This window comes from Pristiophorus japonicus, chromosome 13 (genome assembly GCF_044704955.1).
Source record: "Pristiophorus japonicus isolate sPriJap1 chromosome 13, sPriJap1.hap1, whole genome shotgun sequence".
Taxonomy (NCBI): domain Eukaryota; kingdom Metazoa; phylum Chordata; class Chondrichthyes; family Pristiophoridae; genus Pristiophorus; species Pristiophorus japonicus.
In genome coordinates, this window is record NC_091989.1 from 148,825,726 (window position 1) to 148,843,618 (window position 17,893).

General features: G+C 41.5%; 1 protein-coding gene across 1 annotated transcript in view; it reads right to left on the reverse strand.

The window, feature by feature from the left end:
• The window catches only part of zcchc14 (zinc finger, CCHC domain containing 14), a 150,149-nt gene that overhangs the window by 130,113 nt on the left and 2,143 nt on the right, over nucleotides 1-17,893 (reverse strand). The gene's annotated exons all lie outside the window — the stretch shown is intronic.

The following is a 17,893-nucleotide window of genomic DNA, read 5'->3' on the forward strand; positions in this document are numbered from 1 at the left end:
CATTTGATCAAGAGGGTACTTCCACCTCCCCCCCCCCCCCCCGCCATCTCTCTCCCCACCCCCTCCCCATCTCTTCACATAAAGGTAGGACTTCTATTTTTTATTTGTTACTGATTGGCTGCTTATTAGTTTGGTCTTGTTGCTTTAGGTGGAGGGATCCTTGTATTTTTAATTTTTTATTGAATGCTTATTTTTGTGCTTTGTTTAGTGCTTGGTGCTTTAAATGCACTTATGTTTTTTTAATGTTGTTGTGATGGTGTTTAGTACTTTGGAAAATCCTCTCACTCCCCCTCCCCCCAATCTCTGGCTACCTGCACTGATTTCTTAAGTCTCCGCAAGGTTTTTCTGAGCGTACAAAAGTGGACACATGCGCTGGCCTAAGTTAGTTTGGAGTAACTTGTCGCTGGCTAAACTGGCTTAAATAGCCAAAACAGGTGTAAGTGGCTGGCAACGCCACCTTTTGAAAAAAAAACTGAACTAAAAAAAGAAACTGAACTAACTCACTTAAACTGGAGCAAAATAAATGGGGAGAATTGCGATTTTTAAGATACTCCAAAAAAAACTAGTTGCTCCAAAAAAATAGGAGCAACTCCTGTAGAAACTTGGGCCCATGGTCATATCCACAAGCCTGGGGAGAAGACCTATCCTCTGTAATAAACTACCATCCAATCCCTGAGAAGAAAAACACTCTCCTCTCAACCCCTCCCCCCACTAATGGAATTGCAACCTGCCCAGTGTCACCCAACCTTTCACTATTCACTGTTTCCTCTCCTCCACCCCAACCCTTCACCTTCCTCTCCTCCACTCTCCCTCTTACCATACACTTCCCCCATCCCTCTCTGCAATGTAAAGATATGGACTCTGGTCCAGTATCACACATTCCCTCATTATCTTCTGTTGCTCCTCTCTCCTTCTCCCCATCTACATCCTCCAATTCTCTTCTTTCTCCAGTTTCCTCGATCTGGGTTCAGTTATTGCACTGATTGCTAACCTTGGGCAAAACCTGGTGCAGCATATCACTCGCTTGTTGTAGAACCTGCCTGATTTTCATCCTATTGAAAACAATGGACAAACCGCTCCGCCAGGATGTGACCTAGGCAGCAAAGTTGCCCCCAAATGAGTGAAAAGTTTTTTTTAAAAACTGTTTAGTCACTAGCAAAAAAAACACTAACATTTAGTATATAAAGCATCTTTCATCTTGGACCCTTCTCCTTTTCAAATTGATGAGAATATACTTTTGCTATAAAAAAAAATCCATAATTTCAATTACTTTCTGTGGAAAAACTGGTCAAAACATTCAGAAATGTGACACAAATCTACTAGATTCTGTTCTCATTTGTACATAGAACTTCAACCCTTTGTGAAAAATGTCAATTCAAAATAATGAAATACCTCTGTGTTGAGTTTCCATGACCTTCTGCTACTGCCCCAACACAGATCTAATCTATGGAATTAAAGGGACAATTTTACCAAGCTCACTACAAATGCACCTCCCAGCCCTGTGCACGCTATAATCAAGAAGAACAAGAGCAGCAATGTTATGGGAACATCATCCTCCCCAATTTTCTCTCCAAGTCACATAGCATCCTCATTTGGACATATAGGGCCCAAGTTTCCACATGATTTGCGCCTGATTTTTAGGAGCAACTGGTGGAGAATGGACTATCTTAGAAATCGCAATTCTCCACATTTTTTTTTCAGCAGTTCTAGTCAGATAGAACAGTTCTACTTTGGAACAGAATTTTTTCTTCAAAAGGGGGCGTGTCCGGCCACTGACGCCTGATTTCAAAGTTTCCACAGTGAAAACGTACTCCAAACTAACTTAGAATGGAGCAAGTGAAGATTTTTGTAGAACTGAAAAAACCTGTTCTACACATTAAAAAATCAGGCGCAGGTTACAAATTAGGCGTCCAGAACAAGGTGGGGGGGGGGAGGGGGGGAAGGGAAGTCATTAAATTCTACAATAATTCCTTATTTATACTTATACAAATATTATACAAATAAATCCAACCTGAATAAACATTTATAAGCAAAGAAAAGATTAAATAAACCATCTTCCTACCTGTGTGAAAGTGCTTCAGCCAGCCTCACAAGTTCGTTCGTTCGTTCCCGACGGCAGGGGGGGGGGAGGAGGAAGCCGTTCCCGACGGCGGGAGGGAGGGGAGTGCGGGCCCGCCCGCCCGAATGCAGCGGGGCGGGGGAGGAAGACGTTCCCGACGGCGGGAGGGAGTGCGGGCCCGCCCGCCCGAACGCAGCGGGGGGAGGAGACGTTCCCGACGGCGGGAGTGCGGGCCCGCCCGCCCGAGTGCAGCGGGGGGGGGGGGGGGAGGAGGAAGACGTTCCAGACGGCGGGCGGGAAGGAGACATTGAGAAGGCTGAAGGAAGCCTCAGTGCTGATGGCAATGTGCTTTTATTAAAAAATGTTCAAAAATTAAACAGCTACAAAGAACTACAAAAATGGCCAAGTGCCAATATTTTCCTTCACACTGCGCGTGCGCGAACGCTCCAACGCGCACGGTTGCCAGCAGGAAAAAAATTAATTTAAATAGTACCCGCCCCCTCCCACTTACAAAATTGGCGCGAGTGTAGGCTCCGCCCCCCGGGCGCCGCGCCAAACAGACAAGGAGCTGCAGGGCTCTCCAGAATCGCGAGTTTTTTTTACGGCGCTGTTTTAGGCACGAAAAATGGGCGCCCAGCTCGGAGGGGCGCCCGTTTTTTATCGTGTGGAAACTTGGGCCCTTAGTCACCAATCCTTCTTTGTCAGTGGGTCAAAATCCTGGAATTCGCTACCTAACACCATCATGGGAGCACCAGCACCACAAGGACTGCAGCAGTTCAAGTCTCACTATCACCTTCTCAGGGAAACCAGGGATTGGCCACAAAGGCAGCCTTGCCCACGTCACCCATACATTAGAAACAAACAAAACAAAACAAAGCTCTTTCCAAACAGTCAACTTTTCCAGTATTCAGAATTAATCCAAATATTTTGGTTGTAAATTTCATTCACCTGCCAAAGCTTTCTGACCACAATACAATACTCTTTCAACTTAAGTGCTTGGTCTTATTGTAATATAATGGCCCAGATTTTGCGGTAAGAATAACGGTGTGGCTATCAGCGCTCACCGTTATTAAGGAGTAAATCGGAAAGCCACTTCCAGCGTCCAAACATGCCTAGTTAAGTGCGTAAATCAGAAGTTACTGTCCGACTTGCCTGCCCCTCCACAAGCTTTGCTATCTCGTCCAGAGACTCAGCATTTAAACACACAGAAGGGTATGAATTTGCGGTACTTACCTACTAGATACCCTCTAAACACACCAGAAAAAGTTAGGGCTTGTCCATTCAAGTGTAAGTACATTTTTAATGGCGTGTTAAGCTTTAATTACGGCCAAATTACCTCTCTGGCACAGAAAATTTACTTTTCAAGTATGGAGTCTCATTCCTTCAGATTTTAATTATTGTTAGCGATTAAAAATATAAATACATTTTTTTTAAACATTTTCTTTCTGTCTCTTTTATCTCTCTCTTAATTCCATCTTTCTTTCGCAACAAAATAGTTGAATTAATAGTGCAGATAGAAATTAATATGTTTGATCTAATACCCATTATGGAGATGTGGTTGCAAAGTGACCAAAGTTGGGAACTAAATATTCCAAGATACTTAACTTTTAGAAGACAGGCAAAATGGAAAAGGAGGAGGGGTAGACCTGATAATAAAGGATGGCATAAAGATAGTTGCTCCAAGAAAATCAAGAAGTAGAATCAGTTTGGGTGCAGATAAGAAACAGCAAGGGGCAGTAAACATTGGTGGGATTTGTTTATAGGCTCCAAACAGCAGTGGTAATGTAGGGCAGAGTATAAATCAGGAAACTAGAGGTGCATGTAACAAGGGTAATACAATAATCATGGGGTACTTTAATCTACATATAGACTGGGCAAACCAAATTTGCAGTAATAGCAGCAGACGAGCTCATGGAATGTATACAAGATAATTTTTTAGATCAGTATGTTGAGGAACCAACTAGGGAACAAGGTTATTTTAGATCTAGTATTTTGTAATGAGAAAGGGCTAATTAATAACCTTGTAGTAAAGGGGCTTTTAGGGAAGAGTGACCATATGATGATAGAATTTTATACTGAGCTTGAAAGTGATTTAGTTGAAGTCCGAAACTAGGGTCTTAAATCTAAACAAAGCAAACTACATAGATATGAGGGGCGAGTTGGCTAAGGTAGATTGGGAAACTACATTAAAAGGTATGATTGTAGACAAGCAATGGCTACGATTAAAAAAATTCATAATTTACAACAAATATACATTCCTTTAAAGCATAAAAACCCCACAGGTAAAGTGCTCCAATCATGGCTAACAAGAGAAGTTAAAGATAGTATTAGATCAAAGGAAGAGGCTTATAATATTGCCAAAAAGAGTAGCAAGCCTGAGGATTGGGAGGATTTTAGAATTCAGCAAAGGAGGACCAAGAAATTAATAAGGAAAGAGAAAAACAAATGAGAGTAAATTAGCAAGAGACATAAAAACAGATTGTAAACATTTCTACAGGTATGTAAATAGGAAGAGATTAGTGAAAGTAAACGTGGGCCCATTAGAAGCAGAGACAGGAGGAATTATAATGGGCAATAAGAAAATGGCAGAGACATTAAACAAATACTCTGTACCTGTCTTCACGGTAGAAGATACAAAAAAACATTCTGGAAATAATGGGGAACCAAGGGTCGAGAGAGAATGAGGAACTTAAAGAAATCAGCATAAATAAAGACACAGGGGGAGAAATTCAGTCACACCTCATTTGGGGCAGTAACCCAAGCAGAGCGGTAATTTTAGCACCTAAAAAAAGTTTGCGCCTTCTTCCCAGAAATTCGTCAGAATCAGTTGAAGAGTTAACAGCGGCACTAAATCAGCCGTTGCACACTACAGCTGGGGGGGGCCATAACGAACGTTTGATCGGAAAATTTGGCGGACCAATTCGGCATGCGCCGAACTCCAATTCAGATCCTGGGCAAAGCTGAGTCTTAAAGGCACGGCATAGTAATGCACCCATTAAAGTTTTCAAAATCACTTTTTCTCAAGCTGAACTCTTACTTATTTCTGTCTGCCGCTGCAAACTCAGAGGCTCATGCACCGTGCTTTGTGTAAACGTTGCACTGACTGTGACCTCCGAGGGAAGCACTTCCTCATCCCTTTAAGTAGCCACCAGTTAATGACTCTGCAAGCCTGTACTGACTGTGTTTCCAGACGTTGTTCTTGGTGGCCGCTAAATGAGGGGGCAGCACCGAATTTACCATCCGGGGCGCAAGCGTGGGTGTTGCACCAGGAACGACGTCAGGATCGCACTGATCATCAGCAGCCAGGTGCCCCCAGTGAGCCTCTAATGAATTTTCGGTCAGGGTGCTAAAAGCTGTGCTCCCAGTCAGTAACCTCTTATGTTCCCATTAACGCCCCCTCTGGCCGCTAACTGAGGCGAAAATCCAGCCCATAGTACTGGAGAAATTATTGGGACTAAGTGTAGACAAATTCCCTGGACCTGACAACCTACATCCTGGGATTTTAAAAGAGGTAGCTGCAGAGATAGTAGATGCACTGGTATTATCCTCCAGAATTCCCTAGATTCTAGAACAGTCCCCAAGGATAGAAAGATAGCAAACAAAACCCCACTATTTAAGAAAGGAGGGAAAAAAACAGGGAACAATTGGCCAGTTAGCCTGATATCAGCAGTAGGCAAAATGCTAGAATCTATTATTAGGGATGTGGTTAAAGGACACTTAGAAAATCGTACTATGATTAGGCAGAGTCAACATGGTTTTATGAAAGAGAAATCGTTTTTGACAAATCTGTTAGAGCTTTTTGAAGATGTAACTAATAAGATGGATAAGGGGGAACCAGTGGATGTAGTGTATTTGGATTTTCAAAAAGCATTCGATAAGGTGCCATACAAGAGGTTATTATACAAAATTAGGACTCAGGGGATTGGGGGTAATATATTGGATTAAGGATTGGTCAATGGACAGATAACAGAGAGTAGGAATAAACAGGACCTTTTCGGGATGGCAGGCTGCGGGGGTTCCGCAAGGATCAGTGCTTGGGCCTTAGCTATTTACAATCTATATTATAGACTTCAATGAAGGGACTGAGATGAAGGGATGGGATGTAACGTATCCAAGTTTGCTGATGATACAAAGTTAGGTGGGGAAGTAAGCGGTGAGGAAGGTGCAAAGAGGCTGCAGAGAGATATAGATAAGTCGACTTAGTGGCCAAGATCATAGCAAGTAGAATACAATGTGGAGAAGTGTGAAGTTATCCACTTTGGTAGGAAAAACATAAAAGCAGAATATTTATTGAATGGTGAGAGACTGGGAAATGTTTGCATTCAGAGGGACCTGAGTGTCCTTGTACATGAATCACAGAAAGTTAACATGCAGGTACAGCAAGCAATTAGGAAAGCAAATGGTATGTTTGCTTTTGTTACAAAAGGATTAGAGAATAAGAATAAATAAGTCTTACTACAATTATACAGGGCATTTGTGAGACCACACCTGGAGTACTGTGTACAGTTCTGGTCTCCTTTCCTAAGGAAAGACATACTTGCCTTAGAGGGAATGCAGTGAAGGTTCACTGGATTGGTTCCGGGGATGAGGGGATTGCCCTCTGAGGAAAGATTGAGTAGACTAGGCCTATATTCCCTGGAATTTCAAAGAATGAGAAGTAATCTAATTGAAACATAAAATTCTTAAGGGGCTTGACAGGGTTAATGCTGAGAAAAGGTTCCTCTGGCTGGGGAATCTAGAACATGGGGTCACAGTCTCAGAATAAAAGGTCAGCCATTTAGAACTGAGGTGAGGAGAAATGTCTTCGCTCAAAGGGTTGTGAATCTTTGGAATTCTCTATCTCAGAGAGCTGTGGATGCTCAGTCGATGAGTATATTGAAGACAGAAGTCGATAATGTTTTGGGAATCAAAGGAATTAAGGGATATGGGGATAGTGCCGGAAGGTGGAGTTTAAGTAGAATATCAGCTATGATCCTGCTGAATGGAAAAGCAGGCTCAAAGGGCCAAATGGCCTACTCCTGCTCCTATTTCTTATGTTTTATGTCCTTTCCCTCGCTTTATTTCGTTTTCTGTACATCATTTTATATTTAATTAAATGTTCTAACTTACACTTCCTGGTTTAGAATGCATCTCAGTAAGAATTCTTCAATTTGACTAGTTAAGGAGATTCACCACTGCTTGCCCTGTTCGCACAGGTCCCAGTTTCTCTGTAGGGGATGCTACATTGTTTCTACTGCAAATCCCAGTGCAACCTCTTATTGGTTAATTTCAGTGATTGATGGCTGGTGCCATCACTAATAAAAAAGGAAACAAGTGCCCCCTTTTAAAGGGGCACAACCAATAAACTGTAAATGAGTTCAATTTATAGTAAACTTAAAAAAATGAAATCAAAATTTTGTTTCGGTGGTGGTGATGAAGCACTCAAGTCCCTCCGATCGCAGAAGGCCAAAATTGCAGACAAAAGCACAAAGAAAATCTGTGGGCTTGTGTAAGTGCAATGAACAGCAAGCTCCGTGCAATTCACCACTCCGCAAATTTCAGGCCATTAATATTCAACAAACTGTTTACACTACACTATGCATATGGTTCTCTGCATGTATATTTACAAAGAGGATATTGCTAAAGGCCTTTGTCAAGTTCAGTGAACCTATCTTTACGTTGTGATAAGTGTTCACAACTCAAGAATGGGACACAGCAACTTACCATTTCTAAAAATAACGCAAGTCTGGCACAAGTAAGTCAATTATGAAGTTTGGTTTAAAAAACATGAATATACCTGGTAATTGGGCTGAAACATTTATATTGAAAAACAAACAACCATATATCTCATTTTCAGGAAGTTCATTCAGAAATAAAATTAACATTTTTAACAGTAGAAAAAAAGACTATATTAAAATTCACATTTCTCTCTCCCCATTCTTCACATCAAATTTTGTCGATTTACAGTTTAGGACATCAACGTTTTTCGAGAAAATAAAATGCTCTTGCAATTGTTATTCACCACACTATTGCCCATCTTATGTTTTGACTTTAAAAAAGGAGTAGCTGAACTTATACTTTAATAGATCATATTCTACGGTTCTATTTATACAGCTGTACTATTTGGCCTCAATTAAAATCACATCATAGTTCTGGAAATATTATAGGTATATATCGTAAGAGTGTCAAAGAGCTATATATCTGCTTCCTTTTAAAAATGGACTCTCATTCTTTTGAGTATTTAGTAAAAAAAATTTTTTTTTTCTTTTTGACAAACCCTCAATGTAGCTGGTACATCTTCGGTCAAGTAGACTACAAGCTTCAATGCTACTATGTCTGACACTGGCCTGAGAAATGGGACCCAAGTGCAGCTGAGTTAGAATATACAAACTTAGCATTCACCTCTGGAGAAGAAAGTTTCTGAAATATGCATATTTAGTTGGCAAATTGCTGGCAACAGAATCTCATTATTAATTATTGCCTTGCCAACAGTACAAATTATGGAACGGGTGAACAAAGATAAAAGTAATTATTGCATAATTTATTTTTTTGTTTCTGGTTTCACAAAACCTCAATTTCTTGCATATCTGAAGAAGAACCCTGCACAATATCTGTCACAGACCATATTAAAATTGGAACATCATTTTGTGACAAGGTGGAGGAGGGCAAAACAAAGTGTGAATGTTTCATTTCTTATATTAATTTTTAGGTTATCACTGAAGAGACCTGATGATCGCTGATTCAATTGCATTAATACAGCAATAGTGTTTCCTAATCTGTACCTATTCAATTATCTGGCCAGCTCATATTTCTCATCAACATTCTATCTCAAAGAGAGATGTGCAGAACGCAAAATGTCCTATAAATGTAGTTGGAAAAAAGTTAGTAATCAGACCATAAAAACAAAATAAATACTAGCTGGGTAAACTGATGCCAATAGCAACAACAACTAGCATTTACATAGTGCCTTTAATACAGAAATGTAACACAAATCAACTAAAAATGGATACCAAGTCATAGTGAGAGACTGAAGAGAGATGACTGAAAGCTAGGTCAAGAAGAGTTTTAAAAGATGGGGAGAGAAATGGGGGGGGGGGGTAATTAGTTTAGTTAGGAGCTCCATAGCATAGATCCAAGGTAGCTGCAGGCTTTGCTATGAATAATGGGGCAAAAGAAAGGGTTGGGGAAATATGCAGAAAACCGGTGTCAGAAGACCAAAGGCTGTCTGAAGATTTCAGTGGTGCAAAGACATGGAGGGATTTGAAGATGAGGATGAAAACTTCAAACTCAATGGAATGGGGAACAGGGAGGCCAGTGTAGGCTAGAAAATACTTAAGGCAGGCTAAGAAAAGAGCAGCTAAGTTTGGACTACTTGGAGTTTTTTGAGAATGGAAGGCTAGCAAGGATGTTAAATAAATCAAGTTTTGAGGTGACAAAAGCATAGATAAGGGTTTCAGTGATAGTGGCGGTGAGGTAGGGACAAAAGCATTAACATAGAGGGAAGTAAGCAGTGTGTTTGAAGCTCTGGTATGAACACAACATCAAGGTTTGCACATCCTGATTCAGCCTCAGCGAGTGGCCAAGAAGGGAAAGAGAGTCAGTAAGAAGAAAGCTGAATTTATAGCAGGGTCTGTAAATTACAACTTGAGTTTTCCTGATATTAAGTGGAGAAAATTCTGGCTCATTCACAACTCAATGTCAGACAGGCAGTCTGACAGCACAGAGGCAGTCGTGAGGTCTATGAAAGTGGTGGATAGGTAGAGTTGGGTATTGTCAGCACGTGAATGGAAACTGACTTGTGTGAATGAAGTCACCGAGGAGCACCACGAAGCCAAGGAAGAGGAGGGAGCCAAACACTGATCTTTGGGGAACTCCAGAGGTGATTGCTGAGGTACGCTTGCTAGTGATGTGATCGCTTACCTGGGAAAATTAAGAGTGAAACTATATACAAAGGCAATCCTATCGGAGCTGGGCAACAGAGAGGCGAAGAAGGAAGAGGATAGTGTGGTCGACGGTGTGAAACACCATGGAGAATTCAAGGAGCACAAGGAGAGATGATGAACCATGGTCACAGTCACAGGGGATTTTATTTGTGACATTAGTCAGGGCAGTATTGGTGCTGCAAGGTGTACTTAATAAATCCAATCAGAGTTTTGTGAGAGATGGACATCGACAACATATTCAAGGACCTTAGACAAGAAACTAAGATTAGAGATGCTACGGTAATTGGAGAGTACAGAATTTTTTTTTTTAAGGAAGGGCCAAGGATAGTAATTTTGAAAGGGATAGGGACAGTAGCCTGAACAAAGGAAGCCATTAACAATGTCAGCAAGCTTGTGGGTAAGGAACGTTAATTGAGTGGTCAGGTATTTTGTGGCGATGGGAATTAAGGGAAGATTGGTCTCATGGAAGACATGAGCTTCAACAGAAAATGATGGAAGAGAAAATGCAGAGTTCCATGAGATCGGGGTAAAGGAAGTGGAAGGGTGGGGTTGGTTAGGAGCATGGAGGGGGAAATAAAGAGATGGTGGTGGTATAAACAGCTACACTATGGTTTGAATCTTGGAGACAAATAAATCCATGAGATCTTTGTATTTGCCATTGAAAATGAGGGTGTAAGGAAAGAAATAAAGGGGTTTCAGGCGACCTTTTGCAATAGAATACAAGTGCCATGGGTTGTCCTTGTACTCCAGAATTATAGGAAGATTTGACTGAGGAGAGACAGGCATAGCAGTGCTCAACATGGTCAAGCTAGATATGATGGTGAATTAGACCAGTTGCGCACTGGGTGTACTCAAGTGACATGCAATAAAATGACAGCATTTTATCCTCCTGTTATCAATCAATATTGAAAGCTGCAAATTAAAACGTTTTGCATTTTTGCAGTCTTTCTATTTTTCTTAAAATCTAAAGTGATTTATAGTATTCACGGACCAAATTTTAAAATACTCCAAAGCACTACTTAAACAATTGTAAGGTTATGTACAAGATTGAAAATATTTTTAAATTAGAATTTTGAAAATTAATCCACATCTGGGATGATGTGCAAGTTATAACACAAATTACCAAAACATTTTTTTTTCAATCTGCAGATGCAACAGTCTGTAGCATATGCTCTTTTTGTCAGTATGACTGGACTGCTGGATTCAAAATTATGAGATGCCTGAACCTTCAGCTAAGAATCAACAAGTCCCAAGAACCGTCTTTTGAATAACCAAGCTTAATTTCCAATCAAGTCAGCCTTAAAAATTAAACAGTGTCCATATTAAATGTCTGAACAAATATCATGCTGCAATTATACTGCAGCTACCAGTTCAGTCTGATAGCTGCAGTATGGGTTCCAGCCAGGCAGTACCCAGTTTACAATACTGCACTGGAACTCTTTCTTCTGCCCAGGAGAGAGTTTTGATTGCACACATGGACAGAGCTTCTGTCCAATCGCAAAAAAATTAATGTTTAGAGGCATCTTCCAGATTATTTATATTAACCACGGGATCCCCGGGCACTTTTCAAAATCTTGTTTTAAACTGCACATTTGTTGTTACATTCCAGGCAATGTCAAACAACCATCTCAAGAGAGTCTCACATCACTTCTCTCCAGAGTAAGGCTGGGCTTCAACACGGAGGCCAGATTTTCGAGAAGTTTGCGACCGGGTTTTCGCCGCGATTTGACCCTCCTCTGCGAAAACCCGGTCACAAAGCCCAGGTGGGATCCTCGGGTACCTGCTTACAGCAGCGCTTCCAAGTACCAGCAGGGAGAGGTGCGCCGACGGAATGCATTTGCATCGGACTTTCAGCTCTCTCCCGACCCATACACTGCGCCCAGAATAGCGACAAGTCAAGCTTGTCGGTGCAACCCTGCCAGCAGCAGTAACTATGAAAACCTGCAAAAAAAGTAAGTTAAAGTTTTTATTTTTACTTTTTTTTCCAGCGATTCGATAGATGTTGTCTTGTAAATGTTTCTGGAATGTTTTGGGGAATTTTTTTCTCCCCCCACCCTCTCTCCCAAGGCCTCTCTCGCAGCACTCCTGTCCCCAAACTAAATTTGGCGAAACTCGCGTATTTGCACCGTGAATGCTTGTGCAATGCCCCCCTTACCGCAAAGGCCGAAAGTTCAGGCTAAAAATGGTAGCACGGCGCAAACAGTAAGTTTCACGTATCGCTACCGTTTTCACCAAAAAACCCCGAAAGCTGAAAATCTGGCCCCAGTTTACACTCCAAATTATCTACTTTGCAATGTAGAAACATATTTCCAGTGATGGTAAACTTGTAGTGTGAACACACCCTTATTGTTACCATTACAGAGATCCTGATTGCAGCTTTTAGCTGAAAACTACTGGTAGACAAAGTTAACAGCCCTGAGTTTATAATTGAAAAGCCTGCTAGATTTATTTCAAAAAGCCCACACACATCCATGATTCCTAAAAAAGTAGATGCTTTGCTTTAAGGAATTTTTTGTTATGAACCTCCTAAAGTTACTGCTTTTAGCAACTATGAAATATAATCTATCCAGCATTCTACACATGTTAACTTTCATAGTGTAACTAATACATCGCTTTTTAAAAAAAAGACAATATTACTCCTTTTTGCGGAGCAACATTTTCACAGCACCTGGGTAACTATTGATTGCACCTTGCCATCTCAAATTTTAAGGTTTTTTTAGTAACCTCTATTTTTGCTCAATAAATTAAATATTGTTTCAAATCATAATGTCAATTCATAGAAACCATGAAGCACTGCAATATAAACTATGGTTTATTTTAAATATTAGCATTTTAAACCCAAAATAACCAAACTAATTAAAAAAAAAACGTTGATGCATGTACACAAAATTCTGAATTGCGTTAAAACAGTTTAATTTTAAGAGCCTTCTCGAAGGCCTGCTAACAGGCACAATTAACAGAAACGCATCACGGTGATTAATTTGATCTGGGGGCATGGCCTGCTACCAGTGCGAAGTTTTTTTAAAACTAGTGCAAAACACAGAAACTCGATTTAACGTAATTTACACTTGAAATGCCGCAATCTTTTGCGCTGTTTTTGTTTTTGGGCAAATTGAGCTAGGGGAAAACCAGCACAACCTAGTAAACTCCAGCCTCAATCCGGTTAGGGACCTTTAAACTGTTTCTGCCTATATAAAGGAATAAGTGAAAAGGTATAGCAGTTCATTCAACCCAGGTGTGCTGAATATTCCGCTCTCCCTCACTCTCCAAAATCTGTTGGTAGGAAATTTTAGATGGCCTTGCCTGGTGGGTGGTAATTTCCTAAAGACCTATTGTTATATCAACTAGATTAAGGGGATCATTTCCACCCCCAACCCCATCCCCACTCAACTTCAAAACCAAAAAGTTAACATAAATGGAAAATAGATTTGTAGGATAATTGGATTCACCCATTTACAACAATATCCAGTTCAGAGATTCTCTAAAGATCTTCAAAAGAGGTTCCTTATTTTTTATACTTTAAAAAAAACTCAAGTTATTTAACTACTATTAAGTCAGCTAAAACTAAAAAGATGAACTACAGAAACTCTAGTAATTATGCACATTTGCCTGACATTGTATTGATAAAACAGACATGTGCAATATTCAGACTTTCTTGGAATGCCATTAAGAAAAGAACAGTTTAAAGTTACAATAGAAGAATGCCCATACCTCTTAAAAAAGCATCTTTTACATGCCAGATCTATGCTGTGCCAGTTGACTTTGGGCTGGATTTAAAACATGTACTTAAATTTAAATAAAAATGTGTTAAAGATCTTGTATACCATCTCACTGTGACATCCTGCAATAGGCATTGTTAAAGAGTACCTTTTTTCCCCATGCTAAACTTAAGAATCTAAATTCCATTACACATCCCAGATGACAAAAAACATTCTCAACAAAAATAAAAAAGATCTAAATAATACTGAAAGAAATGTGACGACGACACATTTATATAGTGCCTTTAACGTAGTAAAACATAGAAACATAGAAAATAGGAGCAGCAGTAGGCTATTCGGCCCTTTGAGCCTGCACCGCCATTCAATATGATCATGGCTGATCCTCTATCTCAGCACCATATTCCCACTTTTCCCCCATACCCCTTGATGCCTTTTGTGTCTTGAAATCTATCTATCTCCTTCTTAAATATATTCAGTGACTTGACCTCCACAGCCTTCTGTGGTAGAGAATTCCGCAGGTTCACGACCCTCTGAGTGAAAACATTTCTCCTCATCTCGGTCCTAAATTTCCTACCCCATATCCTGAGACTGTGACCCCTTGTTCTAGACTTCCCAGCCAGGGGAAACATCCTCCCCGCATCCAGTCTGTCCAACCCTGTCAGAATTTTATACATTTCAATGAGATCCCCTCTCATTCTTCTAAACTCTAGTGAATACAGGCCTAGTCAACCCAATCTCTCCTCATACGACAGTCCTGCCATCCCAGTAATCAGTCTGGTGAACCTTCGTTGCACTCCCTCTATGGCAAGTATATCCTTTCTTAGGTAAGAAGACCAAAACTGCACATAACTCCAGGTGTGGTCTCACCAAGGCCCAGTATAACTGTAGTAAGACATCCTTGCTCATGTACTCAAATCCTCTTGAAATGAAGGCCAACATACCATTTGCCTTCCTAACTGCTTGCCGCACCTGCATGTTTGCTTTCACTGACTGGTGTACAAGGACACCCAGGTCCCTTTGTACGTCGACATTTCCAAAGCTACCACCATTTAAATAATACTTTGTCTTTATGTTTTTCCTACCAAAGTGGATAACTTCACATTTATTCACTTAATACTGCATTTGCCATGTGTTTGCCCACTCACTCAACCTATCTAAATCGCCTTGCAGCGTCTTTGCATCCTCCTCACAACTCACAATCCCACCTAGTTTTGTGTTGTCAGCAAACTTGGAAATATTACATTTGGTTCCCTCATCCAAATCATTCAAATATATATTGTGAATAGTTGGGGCCCAAGCACTGATCCCTGTGGTATCCCACTAGTCACTGCCTGCCATCCCGAAAAAGACATGTTTATTCCTACTCTCTATGGGCCCAAGTTTTCCCAACCCCTTTTTCCGGCGCACTAACACAAGATGCGCCGACTTTGTGCACTCAAAATGGCAACAAAAAACTTACTGCGTATTCTGGCAGCTCTTGTGTGTGTCCCGGGTGCTGGCGCAGCGTTTCTGTTTGAGTGGGGGGGCGGAGCTACAGCCCTGCGCCGAAAACAGTGCCAGCAGCTATGCGCGTGCACAGTGGCGTCTGCACGCATGCACAGTAGCTCCTCGCCCTCCCAGCGCATCTTGATGCTCGCCGCCCCTATCCCTGGCTGAGTGGCCTGCCGCACAGGCCGGCCGCTGCCTTCCCGCGCTCGCACCCCCATTGCCTGCATCCTCTGCTGCCAAACTACAACTTGCTCTGCACTGTGAGGTAAAGTAGAACGGTTTGCAATGAAAAATATTCCCTCTAAATATTTTTTTTAGCTCAGAGGCGTATGATGGGCTCAGTAGGTCAGTGGACAGTACTGTTGGTACCTGTACTGAGTCGTACAGATTAAAAAGCTCCCAGCTTAAATCGTCAATCTGTGCTGTGTTAATTGATCTCGATTACTAAGGGCGCCACGCAAGCCTTCTGCATCCTTGGGCTAGAATAGGAGAAAAATCAGAGCTCCTACTCCTGATTATTATGGACTGATCTATGTTGGAAAAATACAGGTGTTGATTGAGGACTGGATTGGGTTCTGCTGTGGAGCCTCATGTCTTTGAACAGCGTGTTGACATTGTCTGGTCTCCTGCATGAGTAATGGCCTCTTCTGCTGCTTGTTGTGAGCCTCCCGCCCCTAGCCCTGACCGAAGGGCTTGCCGCTGCGGCGTGTCGTGCCCCAGAGGACTCTCCTGCTGCTTGTTGTGAGCCACTCGCCACTAGCCCTGGCCGAAGGGCTTGTCGGTGCATGCTGCAGTCGGCGAGGTAGGACTTTTTATTTTTTAATAACTGATTTATTTTTAATTTATTATTGATGATGGTTTTTATGCTTCTTTAATGTTGTTGTGAAGGTGTTTAGTGCTTTGCAAAATCCTCTCACTTCCCTTCCCCCCCTCATATCTCTGGCTACCTGCGCTGATTTCTTAATTCACCGCAAGGTTTTTCTGAGCGGACACAAGTGGCCACATACGCTGGCCTAAGTTAGTTTGGAGTAACTGTTAGCTGGCTAAGCTTGCTTAAATGGCCAAAACAGGCGTAAGTGGCTGGTAACACCCCCTTTTGAAAAAAAAATTCAACTTAAAAAAAAACTAACTAACTCACTTACACTGGAGCAAATTAAATAGAGAGAATTGCGATTTTTAAGTTACTCCAAAAAAATCTAGTTGCTCAAAAAAAACAGAGCAACTCCTGGGGAAACTTGGGCCCTATTTCCTGTCAGTTAACCAATTTTCAATTTATGCCAGTACATTACCCCCACTCATAGGCGTGTAATCAGACAAAAACTGACACTGGGCCAAAGCAAGAGATATTAGGACAGGCAACGAGAAGCTTGGTCAAAGGGTTAGATTTTAATGAGTGTCTTAAAGCAGGAGAGAAGTGAAGAGGCGGAACGGTTTAGAGAGGAAAATGCAGGGCTTTGAAGGCTGAAGGCACGACCGCCAATGGTGGGTCGAAGGAAACGGGGGTGCACAAAAGGCCAGAGTTGGAGGAATGCAGAGTTCTCGAGAGTTGTCGGGCTAGAGGAAGTCACAGAGATAGGAAAGGGTGAGACCATGGAGGGATTTGAACACAAGGATGAGAATTTTAAACTTGGGGCGCTGGTGCATAGCGAACCAATGTAGATCAGCAAGCACAGGGATAATGGGTGAACAGGACTTAGATTGAGTTAGGTTGCGAGAAACAGTGTTTTGGATGAGCTCAAATTTATGATGTGTGAAAGATCGGAGGCCAGGCAGGAGAGCAATGGAATAGTTGACTCTAGAGATAACAAAAACATGGATGAGTGTTTCAGCAGCAGATGGGTTGAGGTAGGAGCTGAGATGGGTGATATTATGGAGGTGGTAGTAGGCGGTCTTTGTGATGGTGAGGATATGGGGTCGGAGGCTCAGCTCACGGTCAACTAGGGCACCGAGGTTGTTAACTGTCAGAGACAGTGGCCAGGGAGCAGGATGGGGAACAGAGTTTGTGGCAGGGATCAAAGACATTGGCTCAGAAATAGTGGTCAGAGGCTTCCCGTGGGCAGATGCCTCCAACCTGAAAAATATCTACGAATTTATCTGGAGAGAGGTTTACAGACTTGTGGTCCTAGGCCTCTACATGAAGGCCTGCGTAGAGGCCCATGTATTCCAGGGAAGTAAGCACTTTGCACGTGTCCCTGGATCACGTGGGCCGGCCCAAACAATGTAGGAATATTCTCATTCATACTTATGGTGAGTTCTGTATGTACGGAATCACCATAAGTATGAATGGGAATACCCCCCAAAACACACAAACACTTCAAATATATTTTGTAAAACATCACATATTTAAAATTAATCAAAATGGACTTAAAATTATTTAAAACAAAAATTTATGAAAAATAAATGTACATATATTGAAGGGTCTAAAAATAAACTTACCTTATTTAACAAGATTTTAAATGTTAAAATTATTGAAAAAAAAATATTTTTCTGTCCTTTAAAAGTCTTATGCTGATAAAAAGCAGACCTTATGCCTGCTTTTATCAGTCGTAAGAATATCATGGGCATTTGCTGGGCAGAAGTCGGGCAAATAGCCCAACTCTCCGCTCGTGGAGGCCCTTTACTTCCAGATGCTTGCGATCTGTCAGCAGGATTCTTGACAGATCGCAAGTTCCAGGTTTAGGTGCATGCGCTTCGCATGCCTAAAC